Below are 8,217 nucleotides of genomic sequence, written 5' to 3'. Positions count from 1 at the left end.
CAGGTTGAGCAGTGCTTTACCTCTCGTTGACCCGTAGACTTCTTAAGTCAGGTAGGTCATCCACGCAAGATAGGAAGTTTTGCGACCTCTCAGATTTTGTTGAGTGCTCCTCCCACGAGACGTCTGGGTAATTGAAGACACCCATGACAACCATGGTCCTGGAGCATGCAGCCTTAGCCAATTCCTGGGTGAACTCCTTGTCAAGCTCTTGACTTTGGGTGGGGGGTTTGTAGTAGACTCCCACTGTTGTGTCCCCTGTGCCGTGTTCCCCACAGATTTTAACCCAGACGGTCTCCAGTTGTCCATCCTGGTCGCCAACATCAGCTTGCAGGGACACATAATTTTCCTTAACATAGACAGCTACATCTTTGCCCCTTTTATCTATACGGTCCCTCCTGTACAGGGTATAGCCATCTATACCCATGGTTCAAGTCATGGGTGGAGTCCCACCAGGTCTCCGTTATCCCTATGATGTTGTAATTATTTGTGTTAAGCAGGAGGATGAATTCTTCCTATTTATTCCCCAAGCTCTTGGCATTTGTGTACAGGTAGGCAAGTGTCCCCTTGGGGGCTCTTGCCTTGCCCACAGATTGTACCAGGGCTGGGGCAGGAGTAGGCTCCCTTAAGTGCCTTGGCCTGCTGGCTTTGCAAGAGTTGCTCAGTGGGCCAGCAGTGGTGGTAGTGCCCCTGTCCCCCAGTGGGCTTAGTTTAAAGCCCGGTGGAGCAGGTCAGCCAGTCTGGCTGAGAAGAGCCTCCTCCCCAGCAGAGAAAGGTGGAGGCTCTCTCTTCCCAGCAGCTCACTGCTTCTCTCACCAAAGAGCAGGCTGTGGTCATGGAAGCCAAAGCCTTCCCGCTAACCAAAGACTGCGGCGCTGATGTTAACTACATGGATCTTCCTCTCCCTCCTCAGCCCATACCCCGAGACTGGGAATATCGAAGAGAATACCACCTGTGCCCCCAGACCCTTTAGGCCTGCTCCCAAATCCCTGTAGCACCTCATGACCTGGCTGGGAGCTCTGAGCCATGTGATTGGTGCCCACATGAATAAGGAGCATGGGATAGTGGTCTGTGGGCTGGAGGAGCTTAGGGATCCTCTCCACATTGTCTTTGATGCAGGCCCCTGGGAAGCAGCAGACTTCCCAGGCTAAGGGGTTGGGGTGGCAGATTACACCCTCAGTCCCCCTCAGGATGGAGTCTCCCACAACAAACACCTTATGTTTTGTCTTGGGGAGAGTAGGGGCGGTAGCTGCAGTTGAGCCTGTGTTGCCTGTAGGAGCTGGCAACTCAGCAGGCTCTGCACCAGCAGCAAGAGGTGCATACCTGTTGCTAAGCTCCAGCAGGTCAGAGGCCTTGGTGCAGTGGGCCTTAGGGCTCTTGACCACCTTGGTCCATCCCCCTGACTGGACAGGATGGGAGGTCCCGGAGTCCTCCTTTGTCCTGGAGGGAGACCATGGTCTACCCTCCAGCTCCTGGGAGCGAAGGGCCTGACAGTAGGGGTTTCTCCTGCTCACAGTCCCTGATGGCACGTGAATCTGGACTGTGGCCTGGAGCTCCTCCAGCTGGCGTGCCAGAGACCCCAAAAGGGAGCAGACCCCACAAGGGGAGGTGGCCATGCTCTCGGGCCCCAGAGCCTGAAAAAGGGACAGGTAGCCCCTGCAGCTGACAGCCAGAGGCTCTGTCTGGGTGGCTGTCTCTGAGGTGCCAGAGGGGAGGGCTGCAGAGCCTGAGGGGACCTTCAGGGTGAGGCGTGTGCCCATTCACCTCATGCTGCTGGTAGGCTGGCTGGTAGGCTGTCTACCCTAGGGGGCTCACAGGCAGGGCCTCGGGCCCTCCTGTGTACCCTCCTGCTCTAAAAGACTAGTGCACCTGCTTGCACAGCCTTTTCATGTGGCTCCCTAGGTGCCTGGGCAGGGGTGAGACCTGGCCCAGCTCCCACTCAGCCACTTTCTGCCAGTGCTACACACTGCATATTCAAGCATTTCCTGCACCACTACCTTGCAGTAATGGATTTTTTTTTCGTCCCTAGAGATCCAGGGGTCAGAAAACTTCACACACAAAAAAAGCGTAGTGGTGCACACAGAGGCAGCATGTGCCATTTAAAACCAGAGCTTGCCCAGCCAGAGCCATGCTCCAGCTGGTGGCCAGACTCCAAGCTGCAGGAGTGACACAGCTGCAGCTTTCCAGCCCCCAGGACCCCAGGTGAAGGCTGCTGGGGCCAGCAACTGTGCTGGCTGGCACCTATCTCCCCCCCATATCACCTGGGGTAACCTGCTGCACGCCAGAGGATGTGTAGCATAGGTGTTCCCTGGGGACAACTAGCAGCGGCACAAGGTTTGGGGAACCAAACATCCATGCTCATCTGGACACGGCCATAATGGATGCAAGACAGGCAGAGGATTCACAGTGCTCCTGTGTTTATCAAATACTGACCCAGCAACCAATGGCAGACTTTCAATAGCAAATTGCACTGAAAAATTATCACCCCTTGTTTTGCCCCAGAAAACATTTAAGAAACAGGTGCCAACTGGATAGATATTTGTGTCCTTTTCAAAAAGGTGCAAAAAAACTCAACCCCCTCCCCCAAAACATATTAAATCCTCCCATGGCAGTGTACATTTATATTTAGTTTTATTCTAAAGTTGTCTGGACTGAAGCAATGGTTGATTGATATAATAGTCCATGGAAAAAGTGGATTTCTCCAAGGATTCTCTCTGAACACTCTTCTTTAAGGATGCCTATAGGCCAAGTCTTTTTTGGGTTTGAAACTATATCTAACAGAGGCCCCAATGTTACTAGCTCAGAATTTTTCTTGTTCTACGTGTAGCCCTATCATGCAAACAATCATTTTGCCTCGACTCCAAGTACCTTAAGGGTTGCAAACTGCTTCAAGAAAAATCATCTGGGATAGCAGACTAATTTATGGAGTTCCCAGGGACTGGGAGACTGCATTTTGATGTGCTTTTAGCATCTAGAGATTTGCATGAAGGTTCCTTGAAGCCATACATGATGACTAAAAATCTCCTCAGGGCTGAAGACTGCCCTGGAGAAAGCTGCTGGAGTGGAAAATACTTTAGAGATGATCACACTTCATGGTTTCAATGTGAGCTTGAAAACTGCACCACAGAAGTTTCAAACAATTCTGTGTACTGTCTCAGCAGTTCTTATTCCAGCCAAAGACTATGGAGTGCCTTAGAGCCCATCTAACAGCAAGCTACAGAGTGAAAACTTGTCTGCCTCCCATAGGATATACAGAATTTCATCAAGGACCACATATACTACTGGCGATTGTTTTGTACTAGTTTTTAAATAGGATGAATTTGGGACACTGGAGTGCTTTAGAGTTTGCTTGAACTATAACACTGTGATTTGGCTGTGAGAATAAAGTAGTCTGAAGGGGAGGGAGCAAAACCTAGTCAGCTTTTTGGCTAAGGCTGAAACAGCTTGCCACCTCCTTCCCACCCCCAATCTTCTCTCTGACTTTGCTCCCTGAGGAATGTCTTCATCACAGGGGTAAAGTCACGCTCCCTCTGGCCTACAATACCTGCATTCCCTTCTGCGTAGTGTATTCAATGGAATGGGTGGAAGTAGTGCCCCTACTACTGGGGAGTTAATTTCCTGTAAAATCAGTTATAGTCATTTGAATCCATTCAGGCTGAGGAGGATCTAGGATCCAAGTTCACTGCTCCTGGGACAGGTGACCTAACTATGAGGACATGTCAATACTGTTGCCCACCTAATATATCCTCTCTGCTGGTTATGTTTTAAACACAAGGGTGGCCAAACAAGGAGGCACAGGCAGCTTTTCTGTGTAGCACATGGCAGATTGGGGTGGGGACAGGCAGCAGAAAGCAGAGCAGCCAATCAGGCACGGGGCACAAGTCAGGAAACTGAAAGTAGATCAACTGATCAGGCAGGGGAAGGGGATCGGGGTGGCACTAAGGGAGGCTATGGGCTTAATTTGTAGCATGCCTGCCATAAAGATTGGCCTCCATTGTTTTAATATAACAGCAGTCAAGAATGCTATGCTTTGTGCTGATCTCAGTGCAAGTTAGATGTCCTTGAAGTATAACGCAGGGTAGATATGCATCTTACAGACCAACTGAAGTGTATGCATAATTATCATGTATATTGAAAGCTTGGGCTGAAGGTTACTTTATCAGATGCTGATGATGTGAGCTGCAGCCCACAAAAGCATGCACTCCCTCTCTCTACTTCAGTTAATCTATAAAGATACAAACCTACCCTGTCTTTTACTTGACTTTACACCAACGTGGCTAACTAGGTCTCTCTCCTTGAAGCATGCCTAAAACACTTGGCCACATGGTGGTGCCTCTGCCACCATTTTTCAAAGTGCGGACACGCTCCAGCAGGCTCTGGTGTCACGTGATAATTATTACGCTTCAGCAGACTTGATTAAATCGACTCTGCTGACTAATAGATTAAAATCAAGTCTGCTCCAACGTGCTATAATTACAGCACATCAGAGCAGCCTCGGTGCATGTGTAAAAGTGCCCTTAAAAGCCGAGGTGCTACCCAAGTTCCATTATGCATGGCAATAGTTTGGTGGGAGTTAAGGGCCTACCACTATGTGGGGTACTTTAGAATTTAGGAACATGGATGCTGTTAATTACATTTCTGTACTTTAAACAACAGTAACAAGAGAGCTATCATGGGAAAGAGGTTAAAACAAATAAATATAGTAATTTGAAAAACCCAACAAACCTGCCTATTCCAGGCCTGCTGGAATGGCTGTGCCCAAGACAAGATTTGTTGTTGCCTTGTTCTCGAATGCCACCTGCCTAAAAGACAGAAACACTGGAAACTGAAGATTAATTACTCAAAGATTCTTTCTGGCCCAAGTATAGGGCTTAAGTAGATCTTGAGGCCACAGTGGAATTTTTTCCCCCTGTATTACTTTTTGTAATTTACAGGCCTGGTAGATGTTTCAATTTTGTGGCACAATTAGTGTGTTAATCATGTTATACATGTAACATAACACATTTAGCAATTTATGGAGTGATAAAATGGTAAACCAATCACAGTGTGTAACATCTTTGTGGCTAGTTTGTGTAACACCTTAAATGGAATGTGGGTCACATGTCCTAGACCCAAGGCTGCTCAGGCCAATGCCAACAGTCAGCTGTTTGTTGACATCAGCTCAGGACAGCTCCTTGTTCTGAACTGGGGAAGTGGTGACCCCAGGATCTGGGGAACAACCACCTGCTCTGGATCAGGGTGGAGGTAGCCCTAGGTCCTGGTTTGGCCCTGACAGTTGTTCGATTATCATCTTATTATGCCCCATCCCAAACACTGTATATCTTGCTGTGCAGATCTGGCATGACACGACAAAAGTTACTTGGATCCCAATTGTTAAAAATAAATGGCACATCTGCCAGTGGCCTTAGGTACACTTCATTTAAAATCCATTTGGAAGCCTATTTTACTGAACTAGTTCTAGTCTTTGACTGAATTTCTGAATATTTGTACAAGGTGCATCTTTTGGGATAGGTTTTTGAGAAAGAAATGTTAGACTGAGTAAAAGCTGCAAGGATCTGGAGAGCTAGGGATTTTTAAAATGTTTGGTTTATGAGACTTAAGATTTCTTATTTTTACCATACATGCATCCAATAACTGGATGTGTGCAGTTTTAGTCTGCTGGTATTTAGCTGAGGTAGAGAGAGACCAAGATACAATACAAACAGTAGTTTTGTTTAAACTAATCATTTATTGATGCATGCCAGGTTTTTATTCTTTTTTGATTATATTTATCTGTCCACTACAGTTCATGATATTATTGGATTGAAGCATAGTATAGATCAGAATAAAAACAATTAAAATACTGATCCAGTGTCTGCATAGAGTTTCAAACATTTATTGGAAAGCACATACACTAATTCTGATTTAGTGCATGTTAAAACTTAAAGGAGTTTACACTGCTTTAACTCCATTAACTTCCTTGGACATGTTCCCGATACACATAAGTATGAGTGAGAAACTATATAATTTCCATGGAGTGCTTTAAAATGTCCAGTTTTTAGAGAGGCATCTCAAAATATAAAGTGTGAAGCCAGTGTTGTTTCGTACCATCTCCTAATCATATAATGTTCACTCTTCCTTTCAGCATCCACTCTGCCATTGACTGTGAGACACAGGGTATTAGGCAACATGGACCTAGGTTCTTATATGTTCTTAATCCATGGACTTACTTCACATAAGCTTTATGGTTCAATAGCTATTGCTTGCCACTGGAAGTGGTCCAAAGTGCATGGGATACTTCACATTATCTGGAAGATCACCCTGAATTTTAGAGTAAATCATAAACAAGCAATGTCTTTTTAAATCAGCTCCCTCTGAAACATTTGGATCATTTTCTCCTTGGGAAGAAGCTACTATTTTTCTCCCTCATGTAAGCCCATATAAGGACATATACCAGATGTGGGGTTGGGCATAAGTTTAACCAAGAGACTTGCACTATAGATAAATTTAGGTCCTTAATCCATCGTTCAGAGAACTCGATTTGATTCCTTTAATTTGTGCACTAGTTTCAAGACAGACTCTTACAATACAAAACATAATTTACTAATTAATATTAATGCATTAATAGAAAATTCTACAATTCATGGACTAGCAAAACCTACAAGTAATGCATCTATTAGGTGTCTGTCTCATGAGGCAACAGAATTACACCAAATGAGACTACACCATTGAGAAATGGTTGCATGATCCAAGTGTCTGTGCAGTGTCATCTTTATTTATTCACCTCCACTTTTCTGATATATTCATCCTCCCCTCCCTGCCACCATCTCCCACCAGAGGATATATCTGCTCATGCAGTTTATATTTGAGAACAAGTTACATCTCGTTATAACTGTCTAGTCACCTCAAGAATGTGAATCCTTCCCTGCTAATTTAAAAGGAAGGGTCCCTCAGCTGCATATAATTTCACACACAATAGGGTGTCAATTTAACAGTATCCTTTAAAATGAATTGAAATCTGTGGTGCATACAGCAGAAAGGAGACTCAAATAGTCATAAGAAGAGAAGAATTATTTGGCCCTTGCTTGATATGAGCTCAGATCTTTCAGTAATGACCCAGAAGGACAGAGATTAAAGTCCTACAGGAAATGGATTTAATGATTGCTGGTTTGTACAAGCAGCATCACCACAATACAAAAAGGTACCGCACACCATGCAATTTACTATGATTGAAGTCTCTGTTCATATTGTTTCTGGAGGGAATGAGACGATTGGTGGAAACATTTAAAGAAACTCATGGAAAGAATGACTGCATGATACGTAGCAGCAGCTAGCATGAGTGAAGGTAGTTCAGTGTGCTACGTCATTAATCTTTATGGGCACAGCGATTACAAAATTCTACAAGAGGGGAAAAAGTAATTACTTAACGGTATGTTAAAAAAAAAAAGCTTAGCTTTACATGAAGTGCCTTCTGAGACACCTGCCTGGGTAAGGCTTTTGAATAGATCATAGCCCAGGCAGCAGTGAACTTTTTAAAATTAAAAAGTAATTCTCTTACATTTTACTTTATACCACAGTCTCTGTTTAACATTCCATCCTCATGTACGGTCTACATTGTTAAATTGCCTGCAACTGCAGAGCAGTCAAGCAGTACACAAATTAAGCCACAAAGTAATCGGATTTCAATCACTGAATATTCACAGCTCAATTAAGTTATTTACTAAGATGTTTGTCTTAGCTTTTGAATTCTTTGCATATTTATTGCCACTCCTCACACAAGCCTTTTAAAAATATTCTGATGTGACAGTAAAAAGTAGCTTGTGTTATTTTTTTTAAATGCAAGTTAAGTTATGCCCCAGGTATTTAAAAAGAAACAAAATGTCAATTACCTTCAAATTTGCCAAGGGTATGATTAAGCCCTTACAATCAAAACAATTGTACTGCTTCTCTTTTAAATCAATATTTAAAAGTGTATTTTGGGCAGCCTTCCATTCAATCACCTCTTTTTACACAAATAAAATAAGCTCCCCCCTCATGTGTTTATAATAGAAAGGCCTGATCAGTGTCATTCAATTCAATCTACTGAAACTGTCAAAAAACATACAGTAATATTGCTTTACTGGCTAGGAATCTTGTTACAAGTTTATACTGCCCAAACTCCAGAGAAAATATAGAAAGATTACATTATGGCAAGGGAATGATACCGAGAGTTCAGTCCATGTACGCTGTTTTCTTCTTTTT

Source organism: Gavialis gangeticus, unplaced genomic scaffold, assembly GCF_001723915.1.
Source record: "Gavialis gangeticus isolate Ggan-Ray unplaced genomic scaffold, GavGan_comp1, whole genome shotgun sequence".
Taxonomy (NCBI): Eukaryota; Metazoa; Chordata; order Crocodylia; family Gavialidae; genus Gavialis; species Gavialis gangeticus.
Note: the sequence above shows the minus strand (reverse complement) of the source record.